This window comes from Oryctolagus cuniculus, chromosome 4, assembly GCF_051225735.1.
Source record: "Oryctolagus cuniculus isolate XC-2025 breed Fujian yellow rabbit chromosome 4, ASM5122573v1, whole genome shotgun sequence".
NCBI classification, from domain to species: domain Eukaryota; kingdom Metazoa; phylum Chordata; class Mammalia; order Lagomorpha; family Leporidae; genus Oryctolagus; species Oryctolagus cuniculus.
In genome coordinates this window covers 81,521,100-81,539,515 of record NC_142870.1, presented here as the reverse complement: position 1 = coordinate 81,539,515, position 18,416 = coordinate 81,521,100, and the positions used below count along the sequence as shown (strand labels likewise).

The window sequence follows — 18,416 nt, the reverse complement described above, 5'->3', positions numbered from 1 at the left end:
CGCTTCAGGCCAGGGTGTTAACCTTAACACTGCACCACCACTTAAGCGCTGGCTGCCAGTAATGATTTTGGAGTGGGTAAATAAGAAAGTGCTTAAGGGGACTGGCTTGTGGTATAATGGCTTGAGCTGCCACTTGGCAACAGTGGCATCCCATATGAGCTCTGGTTTGTATCCCAGCTGCTCCACTTCTCATGCAACTCCCGGCTGTTGTGCCTGAGAAAGCAGCAGCAGCAGGTCCAAGTGCTTGGGCCCCCCCAGTCATGTTGGAGACCCAGATAAAGTTGGGGAGTGAACCAGTGGATGGAAGATCTCTGTCTCTCTGTCTCTTCCCACCTCTCTCTCTGTAACTCTATGTTTCAAATAAATAAAATCTTTAAAACAAAAAGAAAAGAAGGTGCTTAAGAAAACTGATCTGGTGGCGGGCGGTGTGACTCAGTGAGTTAAGTCCTGTTTGGGATGCCTGCATCCCCTATCACAGTGGCCTGGGATCAAGTCCTGCCTTTGCCTCTATTTCCAATTGAGCTTCCTGCTTAGGGGCCTCAGAGGCAGCAGATGATGGTTCAAGTGCCGAATCTCTGCTGGAGACTCTGATGGAGCTCCAGGTTTTGTCTTGGCCCAACCCCAGCTGTTGGGGGCATTTGAGGAGAGAACCAGCGGATGAAAGATCTCTCTCTCTCTCTCTGTTGTTCTGCCTTTCAAGTAAATAAAAATGAATAAATAAACATTAAAAAGCAAAGAATGTTTAGACTGGCATTTTGGTACAGCAGGTTAAGCCATTGCCTGCAATGTCGGCATCCCATATGGGCACCAGTTCCAGTCCTTCTGATCTAGCTCCTTGCGAATTGCCTTGGAAAACATCAGAAAATGGCCCCAGTGCTTGGGTCTCTACCACCCTTATGAGACCCAAATGGAGACTCATGGCTTCAGCCTGGTCCAGTTGTAGCTCCCATGGCCATTTGGGGAGTGAAGCAGCATGTGGAAGATATCTTTGTCTTTTCCTCTCTTACTCCGTGACTCTACCTTTCAAACAAATAATCTTTTTAAAAAAATTATTTATTTGAAAGGCAGAGCTGGAGAGAGAGAGAGAGATAGAAATAGAAAGAGACAGAGACAGAGATATGGAAAAACAGAGATCTTCCATCTGCTGATTCATTCTCTAAAGCTGCAATGGCCAGGACTGGGCCAGGCTGAAGCCAGGAGCCAGGAGCCAGGAGCACTCCCACGTGAGTGCAGGGACCCAAGCATTTGGGCTGATCCTCTGCTGCTTTCCCAGGTGCATTAACGGAGCTGAATCCAAAGTGGAGCAGCCACGAGTTGAACCAGCACCCATATGGAATGCCTGCACTGCAGATGGCAGCTTCACCCGCTGCACCAAAGCACCTACCCCAATGAATAAATCTTAAAAAACCAAAGAATATGATCCTGAAACAAACACACAACCAAAGAATATGATCCTGTGGACAGGTGCTTGGCCTGGCAGTTAATCTGTAGGTTAAGATGCCTACATCTCACATTGGAGTGTCTCAGTTCAGTTTCCTGGCTCTCCTGATTCCAACTCCCTGCTAATGTGGACCCTGGGAGGTAGCAGAAATGGCCCAAGTAATTATGTTCCTGCTGTTCACATGGGAGACCTGGATTGTCTTTGGCTCCCTGCTTCAACCCCTGGCCAGCCATTTCAAAGCTTTGGGGGAGGCCGGCGCCGTGGCTCACTAGGCTAATCCTCTGCCTTGCGGCGCCAGCACACCGGGTTCTAGTCCCGGTCGGGGCACTGGATTCTGTCCCGGTTGCCCCTCTTCCAGGCCAGCTCTCTGCTGTGGCCTGGGAGTGCAGTGGAGGATGGCCCAGGTGCTTGGGCCCTGCACCCTATGGGAGACCAGGAGAAGTACCTGGCTCCTGCCATCGGATCAGCGCGGTGCGCCGGCCGCAGCGTGCCAGACATGGCGGCCATTGGAGGGTGAACCAACGGCAAAGGAAGACCTTTCTCTCTCTCTCTCTCGCTGTCCACTCTGCCTGTCAAAAAAAAAAAAAAAAAAAAAAAAAAAAAAAAAAAAGCTTGGGGGGAGTGAACCAGAGAATGAGAGCTCTCTGCCTCTTAAAAATGAATAAAAACTTCCCCAAATCCCCCCAAAAAACTTTAAGGAAAACAATATTACATTGATGACTTTTTTTTTCCCTTTTGGTAATGAAGAGAACTTGGTGACTTGGGGAGTCAAAAGTTAGAAGGCTGTGGCAAAAGGGTGAAATATTGAAAATCTAACTTGAGATTGTGGTAGTACAAGTAAAAGGCAAGGGACAGATGTAAAAATACCTCAAAGAAAGAAGGAATGGAAGAATTTGACAGCATGTGGGCTTTTGGGAAAATGGAGGGAAAGAACCCTTAAGGGAAGCTTCTAGGGTTTTTAAGCTGGGTGACTGCCATTAACAGAAATTACTGAAATCAGGCAGCAGAACTATTTTGGTATGCTAAGACATATTGACCAGTGTATCAGGCACCACTGGGAGTGTACAGGGGTATTTATATAGTCGGAGGTAAAAATACTGGATTGGAGCTGAGGAAAGAGGTCCAGTGGAGATTTGGAAATACGCAAAGTTGATCATTGAAGCTGCTAATTCTGGGTGATAGAGTGCTTGCTGATGGTTATGAAACTATTAGGACTGACTTAAGTGTTAATTAAAGCATAAGTTGAAGAATCTAGTTTCAAGTATGTATATGTTCTCATTCCTCAGGATTGTAGCAGAGGGTGATGGTTTAAAGATTATTTTTGGGAGTTAGGGGAAGATAGCCATATGCAGAAGGAAAATGTGGAAGCAATGGTAAGAGATGAGTTCCTGAGGGGGAGAGTTATAGAAAGGTTGAGGACAGAAATTGGGGAAATACCACAGTTTGGGTTACAAAGAGGAGTGGTAGTCTTTGGAGACAGAAGAAGCAACCAGAGAAATGGGAGTAGAATCACGTGCAAGAATGAGCAGAGAGTAGAATCACCTGCCTGCCTGAGCCAGGGTTGATAGTTCAAGTGTTGCTGCCAGAGAGTAGATAAGGACTAAGTGTTGGGTCATAGGCTTTGGTATACAGAGTTTTTTTGTTTTTGTTTTTGGTTATGATCTTCAAGAGAGGATTTCAAAGACCAGAGTGCATGTGGCTATACTGAGTAAGTTAGAAGAATACAAGAAGCGACAAGGGTAAGAATCAAGAAGTTTAGTGTAAGAAGGAACAACTCATTTCAGAATTGGAGGCAAGAAGTAGGCAGATGCAGCATTTTAGAAGCTGTAAAGAGGACTTGATTACAGGTGGAGAAGGTATGCTTTGAGGGAATCTTATGGGAGGGATTGAGTTTAATGAGATTAAAGATTTGAATATGTAAATGATTTGGATAACTCAATGACAAGGAGAGTTGTATCTGGAATAAATCTACTGTGGAAGATTTTGTGGCTTTTTGGTGGTGCTTAATACCTGGTGTGTGGATGTGGAGAAAATAGATGGTGGGGAGAAGCAGAGTGAGTGCAATGGGAGGTCATGTTCTGGACAGTGTAGTGTTAAAAAGGCTGAGGGACAGGTTTCAGTTGTGAGGGAGACAAATGAAGCCAAATGGCGTATAAAGTGATTATGGCTAAAAAAAAGGGGAGGTGCTCTTGGAAGCTGCCATGAACCCTGGTATTACTCACTTGCAGTTGCTGGCCAGTGTCCTCCCATGTGGCTAGCTGAAGTGCAGGTGAAGGTTTTGGGAGCTGAGGAAGGGCAGGATGTAGGGCAGCATGATGGTTTCATTGGGAATCATGGCTGAATATGAGATAGTGTAGAGTTGAAGTTACTGGGGAAGGAAAATAGGAGGGTATTCTGGAGCTTGGTAGATGTTGCAGAAATGAATGAATGACTTCAGTGAGGTACCTACAGAGCATTTTTTAAAAATTGCTTGACTAACAATGGGCATGGCCTTGGGGAGCCAGACTCAGCCAGTCCTCTGTCAAGCTGGAGGAGATGGAGAAGGATATTGCTGATTTATGAGAGAGTGTGTTCTCCAGGAAAAGCCAAACTAGAGTGAAGATGAGGAGGTGGTTACAGTCCAGGCAAGAGGTGATACTGATCCAGATTTTTGTGGTATTGGAGGGAAATAGAATTGTTAGATATATTATTCTTTGGCTTTCTTTATAAAATAAGTAATTTTTGGAAAATCATAACTTTAATATAATGAAAATATAAATTCAGTTGAGACATATTTGTAAATTAAAATTAGACAATAGAAAAAACTGAGGTAGAGGTGAAAGGTAAAAGATTTGGGGCAGATTGTTGGCAATAGAACATAGACAAGTTGATAGAAGCCAGCAAATAGATACACTGGAAGTGAATGAGGAGGTTGGCAGTGACCTGAATGTGAATAAGAGTAAGGTGAAGAGGGGGAAGTACCTTGTAGCAGAGCAGATGTGGGGAAAACACACTGGCTGGGATTAGCTACTGTGCATGAGTGGTTCAGGTAAAAAGTGGGAAGAACGGGGCGAATGATAGGGAGGACATGTCCTAAGTATCTAAGATGGCCTGTTTGCCCTGTCTTCTCTTTTTTTTTTTTTCGACAGGCAGAGTGGACAGTGAGAGAGAGAAACAGAGAGAAAGGTCTTCCTTTTGCCGTTGGTTCACCCTCCAATGGCCGCCAAGGCCGGCGCGCTGCGGCCTGCGCACCGCGCTGATCCGATGGCAGGAGCCAGGAGCCAGGTGCTTTTCCTGGTCTCCCATGGGGTGCAGGGCCCAAGCACTTGGGCCATCCTCCACTGCACTCCCTGGCCACAGCAGAGGGCTGGCCTGGAAGAGGGGCAACCGGGACAGAATCCGGCGCCCCGACCGGGACTAGAACCCGGTGTGCCGGCGCCGCTAGGCGGAGGATTAGCCTACTGAGCCACGGCGCCGGCCTGCCCTGTCTTCTGTTTCATTTATTACCCATGGAAAGATATGCAGTTACAGATATGATTTCTTGTTTTTTTTTTTAGTTCTTATTTTCTTTAAGAATTATTTATTTATTTGAAAGAGCTGCAGAGAGAGGTAGAAAACGTGAGTCTTCCATCTGCGGTTTCCCTCCCCAGATGACTGCAACAGCCAGGGCTGGGCTGATCAGGAGCCAGGAGCTTCCTCTGGGTTCCCTACGTGGATGCAGGGGCCCAAGGACTTGGGCCATCTTCTACTGTTTTCCCAGGCTATAGTGGAGAGCTTGATTGGAAGAGGAGCAGCTGGGTCTCCAACCTGCACTCATATGGAATGCTGGCACAGCAGGCAGTAGCTTTGCCTACTATACCACAGCGTTGACCCCTCTTATTTATCTTTTATTGAGCGTCTCTAAAGGAGATGTATTACCAATCCCAAAAACAAAATTTACTCAAAACTGAAACTTTGGCATTTTGTCTTGAGCATTAGAATCTTAGGGTTTAAAACTTTTCTCATCTTCCATTTAGTTACCTTCATTGATGGACCAAGCCCTTTATTCTTTGGCTTTTGTTTCTGTTCCCAAACTTTGTCCAGTTCTAATACCAGTATTTGTATTTTGTCAATCTTTGTTTTCCATCACTTCTTTCCTTATACTAAATACTTGATTCTCAAGTGCTTACCTGACAGTGGTTGTTCACTTTTCTTTAAAAAAAAAAAATATATATATATATATATTTATTTACTTGAAAGGCAGAGTTACAGAGAAAGAGCGAGCGAACAAGAGAGAGAGAGCAGGAGAGACAGAGAAAGATCTACTGGTTAACTGATATTAAATCTGCTGGTTAACCCCTCAAATGTCTGCAGTGGCCAGGACTGGCCAGGCTGAGGCTGGGAGCTAGGAACTCCATCTGTGTCTCCCATGTGGGGGCAGGGGCCTAAGCATTTGGGTCGTCTTGTCCTGCCTTCCTAGGCACATTAGCAGGGAGCTGGATTGGAAGTGTAGCATCTAGGACTCCAACTAGTGCTCATATGGGATGCTGATGTTGCAGGCGATGACTTAACCCACTATGCAACAACACTGGCCCAATAACAGTGTTGTTGTTTTTCTTTTTAAAAAGATTTTATTTATTTATTTATTTGAGAGGTAGAGCCACAGAGAGGAGAGATAGAGAGAAAGGTCTTCCATCTGTTGGTTCACTCCTCAAACGGCCGCAGTGGCTGGTGCTGGGCTGATCCGAAGCCAGGAGCCAGGAACTTTTTCTGGGTTTCCCACGTGGGTGCAGGGGCCCAAGCACTTGGGCCATCTTCCACTGGTTTCCCAGGCCATAGCAGAGAGCTGGATCAGAAGTGGAGCAGCTGGGACACGAACTGGTGCTGAAAGTGGAGACTTAGCCTACCACACCACAGTGTTGGCTCCAACAGTGGTTTTTGGGTTTGTCCATCAGTGCCTTACTGTGGTGCCAGCAACTAACATTTTTAAACCATTAACAGACCAAATGCTTCAAACTTCTTGTACTTGCATTATACCCCTCACATAACTCTTTGAAGCTCTCAGCAAAGAGTACTTTCCTATTCTCTCTGTTCAGATCAGAGTTTTTGAAGTTTTACATAGAGAAAGAGAAAACATGTTTAATGCAGAAACTTGAAGTCAGAGTGACCAAAATATGACAAGGCACAAAATGCATAGTATTGGCGTTCCATCTTGTGTAGCTTTGCTTCAGAATTAGTTCCAGCATCTAGCCCTGGGGCATTCATCACTTTCTCCTCTTCTGCATCTAGTCCTTCACCAAATTTAATAAGGAAGTTTCCATAGAGATCCAGAGTTTTGCTAGTGTAGGAAGGCCCAACTTCAGACATGTGGCTATAGAACGCAGCAGTGCTGCCTGATTGCCCTAGAATGGTTTCCAGGATCTGCCTCAGATGCACTTGGTTCTGGTGGAGTGGGGATGTATTATGTGTGGATGCATGTGTGGGTTAGGCTAATGATGGGATATTTTAAGGAAGATGTTGGGAACGATTATAATAGAAATGGAGAGAGGCATGTTGTAAGTGATAACTATGATAGTTTGACATAGATAAATGACTTCAGAAGATGGGGGTTGGATACTTGAAAATCTAGGCTGGTGTGGAGTTTTTCTTATAAAAAGGAGAAGAGCCAATATCTAAGAGATTAGAATGACTGGGCAATTATGTTCTGCAGGGTCCAATATATATGTTTTTGTCAATTAGAACACAGTTGTATGTGTCGGTAGAGTGGCAGAGAGATTGCATCCATCTGATTAGGTTGTATAATTAGTCCTTAGGGGAAAAGCCCTGGTAGTTAGGGGTATTCAAATGAATTGTTAGAGAATATTTGGAAAGATTGTTGTCAAGTTATTGGAGGCATGTATAAGAAATGGATTTTTCAGCGACTGGTGGCCTCTCTGGAATAGTTTCACAAAATTTGAGGGCACTTTGGGGGCAGATTTGTTTGTTAAAGTGGGAAGGGTTAGCTTTTAGGGAATAAGGACACAGACAGAAATGCAGTGTTTGAGATTTTGTATGAATTGATGTGGTTAGAGCTGATGAAAATTCTAGAGGTTAGTTGCAGAGATTTGGAATAGCTGAGTGAGAGGTGCTATGGAAGGGATTTACGAAGCTTGTTACTATTAGAAAAATAAACTTAAAAAAAGTGGAATGGAATGATGGCCTTGGGAAGACTTTTGGGGGAAATACAGCTCTTATGTGAATAGCAAACAATGGAAAAGTTAAAATGCATCAGGTGAGGAGAAGGCAGAGGAAGGATTAAGGCAGAGGTTACTGAAAGGCCTTTAATTGATAAGGCTGTGTGATATTAAGGGGCTGCATTCTGGGGTGTTATGCTGGCTACTGCTTTTCATTACTGGCTCGGTAGGGAAAGGAGCTTAAACAGACCGTGGTTTGTAAGGGAGTGAATTTTTACCTAGGGTAATTAAGTGTAATTGTTTTATTTAAGAAACCCAGGAAGTGGGGAGCCCGCATATGTTCCTTGGGCTTTTGGAGCCGAGGCCGATGGGAGCAGCCGCACTGGCAGCATTTCTCTGATGGGTCCGCTCCCAGCCGGTGCAGCTGCGTGGAAAGCCCCCACTGGCGCGAAGCCCCGCGGCGCCCCGGGCCTCCCAGTCCGGTCCATGCGCACGCTCGGGCCCCTCGGGGGCGCTCCGCTAACGGAGCAGGCCCTGGGGCGCGCGCGCGGCGCGGGTCGGGGGAGGGGCTGGGGCCGAGCTGCCCAGCCGACCCGGCACGCGGCTCCCACGGCTTCCTTTTGTTGTGTGTGTGTGTGGCTGGGAGTGTGGACGCGCGCGTGCTTGCACCCGAGCGCCGGGAGGCGGCGGAGCGCGCACCGGCCGGGGCTTTTCCTGCCGCGGTGGCTGGCGCGGTGGGGCCCCTGCGGCGGCCCTGCCTCCCTGACACCGCGTCTTCCGGGTCGGGCCCGCTGGCGCAGCCTGTGGGCCGCTTACCTCCATGAGATGGGGAACTTCGTGAGTGGCTTCTGGGTGGCTAGCAAGTGTCTGCCTGAGGGGGGTCGGGATGGGAGCAGGACGCCGCAGGCCATTGCACCCTGCCTGTCGCTCCTAACCCTGCTTTGACAAAACCTCTGCTAATGCGCTGCATTGTGTTTACAGGCTGTGGGCCGGTAACTTGGTCTATCAGACAGTTTTTTTTTTTTTTTAAACTGGGTATCAAGAGCAACAGATATCCATATCCTTATGTTGGTTGCACTAGTAAATCGACATACTTGGTGGTGAGAGCAATCCCAAGGCCTTTCCGGAATTAGGCTGTGGGGCAAACTTTTGCTCTCCAGACTATGCAAAGCACTTTTTTTTTTTTTTTTTTGATAGTGCCAGGAGAGAACTACTTGTATACTAGAACAAAAGTTAGAGTTAGGAAATGCAAAAGTTGAAGGTCTTCCCAAAGCTTGATTTTAAGTTTTTGTTTTACATAATAGCTATGATTTGTTTGGTTTCCATACAGATTTTGCAAAATTGATTTAAAAAGAACATTTCTTACTAATTTTATAGAGAGCCATGATAAAGATACCACAGAGTTTTGAAATTTCAAGTATGTTAAATGTTGCTATAAATAAAATCCTATTCAGATTTTTAGATTTAATAAATCTAAAAATACGTTTGCAGTTGTCCTTTGGGTACGGGAGGTAGTCCTGGGTTTCTGTGTGCTTGTTTCTGGGCAGATTTTCAATATTGTCAGCATGATACGGGCGTAGAACCTTAACCTGAGTGAATAATTTGCTTGAGATTACCAGTCTGTTTTGCAGCTGGGAATAGACTCTGGGTCTCTTATTCCCAGTCTGATGACCTATCCAAGAATAGACTAAGGAAACTGGGTATTTGTCTGTTTGGTGGAAAATATGGCTCAGTTAATTTTATAGTGAGTATTAAAGAGCTAAAAAGTGAATGTGGGAATGTTTAACATTGAAATGTTAACGTTGAAATGTGATTTCTCTGCACAGGATTTCTTTTTAAAAACATAAAGAGTTTGAGGATATTCCTCCATGTTACTTTTAATGGGATTTATACCACATTTACATTTGATTAAAATAGATGCCTCTGGTATTTAACTGTGGGTGGCTGTGTTTTTTATGTGGGTATCCTCTGGTTAGAGAATAGCCAGCAACTTGAGATGTTTAGCCTCCTTGCAAATGCTAGAGAGAAGAGGAATTATGTTAACTTCATTAATTTCCTTAAAACCTTTGCACCTTTTTATTGAGGATGCTTTTCAAGGTATGGATGGAATTCCTGTGGATTTCCCACACAGCTTTATATACTGTTCTCATTATTATTGCACTAGCCACACTAAACAATATTTGGTTAATATTTTTCAGTAGACTTCATACAGAAAGGAACCTTCTCTTTTTATGGTATATGAATTGCAGTTGGATCTTTTTGTTTTGTTAGAAACCATTTCTAGCTTTTCCTCCTGCATTACAAAACACACACATATTATTTCTTTCTCTTTCCCATCTTTAAAGTACCTTTGAAGTTTTTAAAGTACTTTAAAGTACCCTTGAAGTTTTTAATACGACAGTGTTCAAACCAGAGGTGATTTTGGCAACATCTGTAGACATTTTTTAGTTGTCACACTGCTTCTAGTGGGTAGATGCTAAGCATCCTATAGTGCACTTGATAGCTCCCATACAAAGAAATGGTCCAGTGTGAAATTTCAGTGTTGCTGGGTGGCATGGTGGTGCAGTGGGTTACGCAGTTGCTTGGGACACCTGCATCACATTATGAAGTGCCTAGTTGAGTCCCGGCTATTCTGTGTGCCATCCGTCTTCCTTCTAATGCTCCTGGGAGGCAGCAGATGACAGCTCAAGTACTTGGGCCTCTGCCACTCATGTGGGAGACCCAGATGGAGTTCTTAGCTCCTGGCTTTGACCTGGTCTATGCCTGGATGTTTTGAGCATATGGGGAATGAACCAGTGAATAGAAGTTATCTGTGTGTGTGTGTATGTGTACTGTTACTTTTTTTTTATTTTTTTTAAGATTTATTGATTTATTTGAAAGGCAGAGTTACAGAGAGGCAGAGGCAGAGAGAAAGAGAGGTCTTCCATCCACTGGTTCACTGCTCAGATGACCATAATGGCCAGAACTGTGCTGATCTGAAGCCAGGAGCCAGGAACCAGGAGCTTCTTCCTGGTCTCCCATTTGGGTGCAGAACCCTAAGGACTTTGGCCGTCTTCTACTGCTTTTCCAGGCCATAACAGAGAGCTGGATCGGAAGTGGAGCAGCCAGGACTTGAACTGGCGCCCATAGGTGCCCATATGAGATGCTGGCACTGCAGGTGGTGGCTTTACCCACTATGCCACAGTGCTGGCCCCTGTTACTTTTCCTTTCAAATGAATAAATGAGTCAATCCTAAATATTAGTAGTGCTGGTGGCTGGCATTGGGACATAGAGGGTGAAGCCACTTCCTGTGATGCCGGCATCCCATATGCATGCTGGTTTGTGTCCTGGCTGCTCCACTTCTGATCCAGCTTCCTCCTAATGGCCTGGGAAAAGCACCAGAAGGTGGCCAAAGTGCTTGGGCCCTTGCCACCCATGTGGGAGACCCAGATGAAACTCCTGGCTCATAGCATCTGCCTGGCTCAGCCCTGGCCTTTGCTGCCACTTGGGGAGTGAACCAGTGGATTGAACATCTCTCTCTTTTTTTCTCTCTCCCTCTCTTCTCGTAACTCTTTCAAATAAATAAATTAATTAATTAATATTAAAAAAAGTGTGTAGTGCTGATGCTGAAACCCTGATCCAATTTATTACAAATAACGTTCTCCCAAATAATTCTGTATCATATATGATATAAATCTTATCCCAAATTGTTAGAATGATCAAGGGTCAAAGGTAATGAAGTATGTAATAGAAGATTAGAACACAGGATTTTGGAATTGGAAGAGTAACACGTATGTAGATGAAGAAACCAAGATTCAGAGAGATTGTGACTTAATCATGGTCCCACAAATAATGCAGAACTCAAATCTGTTATCTCTATTATAATTTAGTTTTAATTACTTATTACAATTAATTTTACTCATATCACTTAGGGAAGGGATTTTTTGCCTGATATACAAGTCAGTTAACCAAATGTTAGTAAATATTTGCATTGTGAGTATTTTTAAGTATTAGTGAATTATAACTTTTTCAGATTCACACATTTGTTGAATTTTCCATTTGGCATGGTATTGTAACCATTGCAAACTTTTCAGCATCTGCTTTCTAGGAAAATTTTAGAAAGATCACATATAATTAAAAACCTTTTAAAAATTTATTTTCACTTCACTCCAAAGGCAAAGAGAGCAAGAATATGAGAGAGCATGCACTTCCATCTGCTGGTTCGCTCCCCAAATGCCTGCAATAGCTGAGGCAGGGCCAGGCTGAAGCCAGGAGCCTGGAACTCCATCCAGGTCTCCTGTACAGTAGGCAAGGACCTATATACTTGAGCCATCATCTGCTGTCTCCAGGATGTGCAACAGTAGGTCCTGGGCCTCTCCAAAATAGGATGCAGGCATTCTAAGTGGTCACCTACCGAATGTGTCAGACATCCGTTTCACAATTTTAAAACACAATTTAAAGTTAATTATGATAACTTAGGCAAACTTTTTAATGCAGATCCATCTATAATTTTTAAAATATCTTAGGTTATCTTGAATGTACACATCTGTTCTGTTGAGTTGAGAGTCACTATAATGGTAAATTATTGTGGTGATTGTAGCCTGAGGAAAAGATTTTGGGGGGTTGCTGTGGCATAGTGGATTAAGCTACTATCTGGTATCCTGTAAGCACTGGGTTTGATTCCTGGCCACTCAATTTCTTATCCAGCTCCCTGCTAATGTACCTGGGAAAGCAGGTGAAGATGGCCAAAGTGCTTGGGGCTCTGCACCCATGTGGGAGACCCTGATGGATTTCCTGGCTCTTGGCTTTGGCCTTGGCTGTTGCTGCCATTTGGAGAATGAACCATTGGAACCATCTCTCTTTCTGTGACTCTGCCTTTCAAATTAATTAATTAATTAATCAGAAACCCCCACAACACTGAAGGGGAACTTGCCAGGCCATTTTCAGGGAGCTCGATTCTCGTGTCTGTGAAAGGGAAAGTGATTGCTTGTATAAACCACAAAGGAGGACGTGTCACAGCAGTGACACTGGAGGGTGTGGTGCAGTGCTGGGCTTATGCAGCCTGCTTCTTTGTAGGTTCCCAAGTTTCAGTGTGACTTACCCAGGTTTTAAAGGTGCTCCTATCTTTTTGTTTATTTCCATATATGTTGGATTTTATCTGTTTTTCATGGCCTGGAAAAAGATGTCAGGTGCAGTGTAATTAAATGAAATATAAATTGGATATTTATATGAAATATTTTAAAGTTACTTAAGCAGGATATTATTAGAAGATGACATATCAAAAGGATTCTTTCTAAAAAATTTTATTTGAGAAGCAGAGAGACAGACAGAGCTCTTACCTGCTGGTTCCTTCCCCAGGTGCCTACAATGGTGATGGCTGGGAAGGGGTTGGAGCAGCAGGGCCAGGACAAAAGCTAGAAGCTTTTTTTTTTTTTTGCAGCAGAAATTCAGTTACTTGAACAATCACCACGACCTTCTAGGGTTTTCTTTGGCAGGAAACTGGAGTCAGGAGCCAGAGCTGGAAATCAGACCTTGGTACTCTGATCAGGAATATAGGTGTTGTAACCGCTAAGCTAAACTTCTGCTCCTTAGTAGGGTTATTTTTTTTTTAAGTTTAAACTGTTTTTCTGTAGTACTATCTTAAAAAATTGAAGCAAGATGAAAGACAACATGAGCAAAGATTTCTTTCAAAGTTGTTTTATGTAAGAAATTTATAGGGGTGGGTGTTGTACTTTGGATTCAGCTGCCGCTTGGGATAACTGCATTGCATATGGGAGAGCCAGGGATCTAGTCTCATCTCTGCTTTCAATCCAGCTTGCTGCTAAAGTGTACCATGGGAAGGAGCAGATGATGGCTCAAGTACTTGGCCCCTAGCCATTCATGTAGGAGACCTGGATGGGTTTCTAGGCTCCTGGCTTCAGCTTGGTCTGCCCTGGCTGTTGTGGAAGTTTGGGGAGTAAACCAGCAGATGAAAGATCTCTGTTTCTCTCTCTAACTCTTCTTTCAAATAAAAAAAAAGATACTTTTTTATTTTAAAGATTTATTTATGTATTTGAAAGAGTTACAGAGAGGCAGAGGCAGAGAGAGAGAGAAAGAGAGAGAGAAAGAGGTCTTCCATTTTCTTGTTCACTCCCCAAAGTGAACAAGCTGATCCAAAGCTGCTCTGATTCAAAGCCAGGAGCCTAGAGTTTCTTCCAGGTCTCCCACGTGGGTGCATAGGCCCAAGAACTTGGGCCGTCTTCTACTGCTTTCTCAGGCCTTTGCAGAGAGTTGGATTGGAAGTAGAGCAGCCAGGACTTGAGCTGCTGCACGCATAGGATGCCAGCATTGCAGGTGGTGGCTTTACCCTCTACACCACAGTGCCAGCCCCCTGCCCCACTCCTGATCCAGCTCTCTGGTTATGGCCTGAGGAAAGCAGTGGAAGATGGTCCAAGTGCTTGGGTCCCTGCCATATACGTGGGAGACCCTAATGAAGCTTCTGGCTGTGGCCTGGCCCAACTCTGGCCATTGTGGCCATCTAGGGAGTGAACCAGCAGATGGAAGATCTTTTTGTCTCTCCCTCTTTCTCTATGTCTCTGCCTTTCAAATAAATACATCTTTAGAAAAAACCTAAAATGTATATTAGGAAAAAAGAAAAAATCAATAAGAGAAACTGCTGTTACTATATTGATAATATGGCTTTCTTAGATTTTTGCTAGCCTTTTATTTTGGGAACATTTAAGTAGATGAAGAAACAGAATAGTATTATCAAACATCATGTATCCATGCCTATTCAGCCATTAGCAGTTAGTGCTAGTGAGGTGATTCATGGTCTCAGGATGGTGGCTGGTTGCCAGGGGAAAGAATCATGTGATTAGACGGTAGGAACGTGCAATCTTACCCTTGACCTGGGGAGGGAGGGTAAAGGTTCAGCAGACCGCTAGTAGTATAATTAGTTATGTCTATGTAATGACGCTTCATAAAAACCCAGAAGGACTGGTTTTGGAGAGCTTCTGGATAGCTGAATGTGGTAGGCTTCCCAGAGGGTAGTACACGGTGTGTATGCCCATCTGTGTATGCACAGACGCTCCTTCTCCACATAGCTTGTCCTGTCTTTCTGTGGTGGTGTTGATATCCTTTGTAATAAATCAGTAAACGAATGTGTTTTCCTTGAGTACTGTGAGCAGTTGTAAACAATAATTTAACCTGAAGAGAGGATTCTAGAAATCGTGGTTTATAGCAAGTTGGTTAGAAGCACAGGTAAAACAGCCCAGGGCTTGAATTTGGCATATGAAGTTGGGGCAGGGGATGGCCTGTTTTCCAGATACATGGCATCAGAATTGAGTTGAGTTAGAGGGCATCCAGTTGGTGATTGCTGTGGCATTTGGAGAATGGATTGATTGGTTGTTGGTTGGGAGAAATCCTCGCCACTTCTTGGTGACCAGGGGTCACAGAGTCGTCTGTGTGTGTTGTTGTGGTGTGAGAGCAGAGGAAGAACTTCTCTCTGCAGACATGATTGTGATCTGCTTGTTTCTCTTGATAACTATCGATGCTGAGCAATTTTTCATGTACTTGGTCATTTTTCTATGTTCTTTGGAAAAATGACCATTGTTGAATTGGGTTGTGTGTTTACTATAAATTTAAGAGTTCTTTATTTATTCTGGATGTTAGACATTTCTTTCTTTTTTTTTAAATACAAGGAAGAGAGTGGGGAATTTTATTTCTAAAATTTATTTATTTATTTGAAAGAATTATGAGAGAGAGGGGAAGAGACAGAGATCTTCCATCTGTTGGGTCACGCCCCAAATGTCTGCAGTGGCTGGGGCTGGGCCAGGCCCAAGTCAGGAGCTATGAGCTTCATCCAGGTTTCTCACATGGTTGCAGGGACCCAAGGACTAGGGCCATCTTCCACTGCTTCCCCAGGCATATCTGCAGGGAGCTGGATCTGAAGTGGAGTAGCTGAGACTTGAACCATTGCCCATGTGGGATATTGGCACTGCAGGTGCTGGCATAATCCACTGAGCCACAGCACTGGCCCTGACATTTCTTACATATATGATTTGCAAATATTCTGTCCTATTAGTCTTAACTTTCTTGCTAGTGTCTTTTGAAGCACAACAATTTAGTTTTTTAAATGTTTATTAAATATGTAACGTGAAATCTGTTATTTAATATATGTTAGAAACCTGTAGGTTTCTTTAAAAAATTTTTATTTGAGTTACAGAGAGAGAAAGCGTGAGAGCTAGTGAGTGAGCGCCAGTGAAAGCATACCAGGGCTCTCAAGTGTTGGTTTACTCCCCGAATGCCTACAGTGGCTCAGCTGGGCTGAGGCTGAAGCTGGGAGGCAGGAACTCAATCCCAGTCTCCACTTGGGTGGTAGGAAGCCTGACACAAGCCATCACGGCTGGCCTTCTAGGGTCTGCGTTGGCAAGAAGCTGGAGTCAGTAGCGGATGCTGGGAAGTAAACCCAGGTACTCAGATATGGAATGTGGGTGTCTTAACTGTTTCCCTCTCTTAAGTGTTTGAGTGTACAGTGCAGTATTTTTAACTTTAGGTCCATTGTTACTCAGCAGATAACTTTTTCATTTTGTATGATTGAGACATGGTACCCGTTGAACAGCAGCTGCGTGTTTCTGCCTCCCTCCAGTCTCTGGGGACCACCATTCTGCTTTCTTCTTCTGTAAGTTGACTACTTTAGGTACCTCTTATAAACAGAAGCACGTAGTTTTGGACCTTCTGTGGCTAACTTATTTCATTTAACATAATTTCTTCAAGGTTTATCCATGTTGTTGCATATTATAGAATTTGTTTTTTTAAGGCTGAATAATATTCCTCTGTGTGTGTGCACAGAAGAACTTCAGATTTGTTTTATCCATTCATCTGTTGGTATACATTTAGATTGTTTTCACATATTCACTACTGTGAATAATGCTGCAGTGAACATGGGTGCAAATATTTCTTGGAGAACCTGATTTGATCTTTTGGGTAAATACCCAGAATAGATTTGCTGGAACATATTGTAATTGTTGCTTTAGTTTTTTGAGAAACCTCTGTGAAGTTTTTTGGTGGCTGCACCATTTTGTATTTCCACCATTAGTGCAGTATGCAAGGTTTCTAATTTCTTCACATCCTTGACAACACTTTATTTTTTTTGAAAATGGCCATCCTGTGCTTTTTCCTTGTTTGTGGTATAGCTGGTGAAGCTGCCGCCTGTGACACTGGCATCCCATATGGGTGCCAGTTGGAGACTCGGCTGCTCCACTTCCAGTCCAGCTCCCTCCTGTTGCATCTGGGAAAGCAGTAGGAGATGGCCCAAGTGCTGGCCCCTACACCAACGTGGGAGATCTGGAGGAAGCTCCTGGCTCCTTGCTTCGGCCTGGCCCAGCCCGGGCTGTTGCAGGCATTTGGGGAGTGAGCTAGCAGATGGAAGATCTCTCTCTCTCCCCTCTCTCTGTCTCTTCCTCTCTCTGTGTAACTCTGACTTTCAAATAAATAAATAAATCTTAAAAAAAGAAAATGGCTATCCTAACAGGTGTGAGGTGATAACTGTTGTTTTGAGTTGCATTTCCCTGATGATTAGGGATGTTGAGCACCTTTTCATGTACCTGTTGGCCATTTGTAGGTTGTCTTTGGAGAATTGTCTATTCAGATTCTTTACCTGTTTTAAAGATTTTATTTATTTGAAAGTGAGAGAAGGGGGAGAGGGATAATGGGAGATAGTATGCATCCATCCTCTGGTTCATCCCCATATGTCTGCAGCAGTAGGGGCTGAGTAAGGTGGAAGCCAGGAGCCTGGGGCTCCCACAAGGGTCTCCCACATGGTGGATGGCAAGGACCTAAGGAATTGAGCCTCCTAGTGTGCACATTAGCAGGAAACTGGAATCAGAAATAGAAAGGGATTTGAACTCAGGCACTCTGAAGTAGGATGTGGATATCTGAAGTGGCATCCTGAACATTGTGCCAAACACTTGGCCTTTGCCTAGTTTTAAATCAGGTTATAGTATTTGCTTTTTTGTTGTTGAGTTGTAGGAGTTCTTTGTATATTTTGATACAAGTTGCTTATCAGTTGTGTTTTGCAAATATTTTTCCTATTCATAGGTTGCCTTTTCACTATATTGATCGATGCCTTTGCTCTGCAGAAGCCTTTTAGTTTGACTTAGTTTCATTTGTCTATTTTTGCTTTTGTAGCCTGTGTACTTTTGGTGTCATAGGTTAAAAAAAATTATTGCTGTGTCATGAAGTTCTTCCCCTGTGTTTTCTTCTAGGAAATTTGGAATTTCAGGTTTTTTGTTTAAGTCTAATCCATTTTGAGTTGATTTTTGTGTATGGTGTAAAATGAGGGTACAATTTTTTTTTTTTTTTTTTTTTTTTGACAGGCAGAGTGGACAGTGAGAGAGAGAGACAGAGAGAAAGGTCTTCCTTTGCCGTTGGTTCACCCTCCAATGGCCGCCGCGGCCGGCGCGCTGCGGCTGGCGCACCGTGCTGATCCGATGGTAGGAGCCAGGAGCCAGGTGCTTTTCCTGGTCTCCCATGGGGTGCAGGGCCCAAGCACCTGGGCCATCCTCCACTGCACTCCCTGGCCACAGCAGAGAGCTGGCCTGGAAGAGGGGCAACCGGGACAGAATCCGGCGCCCCAACCGGGACTAGAACCCGGTGTGCCGGCGCCGCTAGGCGGAGGATTAGCCTAGTGAGCCGCGGCGCCGGCCGAGGGTCCAATTTTAGTTCTTTTACATGTGCATATCCAGGTTTCCCAACACCTTTTGTTGAAAAGATTATCTTTTCCTCATAGTGAATTCTTGGCACACTTCTCTTGGATTTATTTCTAGGCTTTCTTCTGTTCCATTGATCTGTATGTCTTAATTTTATACCAATACCTCCATGCTGTT

At 44.1% G+C, this 18,416-nt stretch overlaps 1 protein-coding gene across 17 annotated transcripts in view; it reads left to right on the top strand.

Annotated features, from left to right (window-relative positions):
- ZNF148 (zinc finger protein 148) overlaps nt 1–18,416 on the top strand; it is a 171,305-nt gene that overhangs the window by 11,535 nt on the left and 141,354 nt on the right. For 2 of the 17 annotated variants that reach the window (XM_089331869.1, XM_089331874.1), the window contains exons 1-2: nt 12,974–16,001; nt 16,101–16,210. The exons of 5 other annotated variants lie outside the window; for them this stretch is intronic. The gene's annotated coding sequence lies outside the window, so the exon portion shown is untranslated. Of the gene's footprint in view, nt 1–3,063; nt 3,181–3,276; nt 3,298–8,117; nt 8,410–12,973; nt 16,002–16,084; nt 16,211–18,416 lie in introns of those variants that run through there. 10 more of the 17 variants (XM_089331867.1, XM_089331870.1, XM_089331872.1 and 7 more) reach the window with 9 other exon arrangements.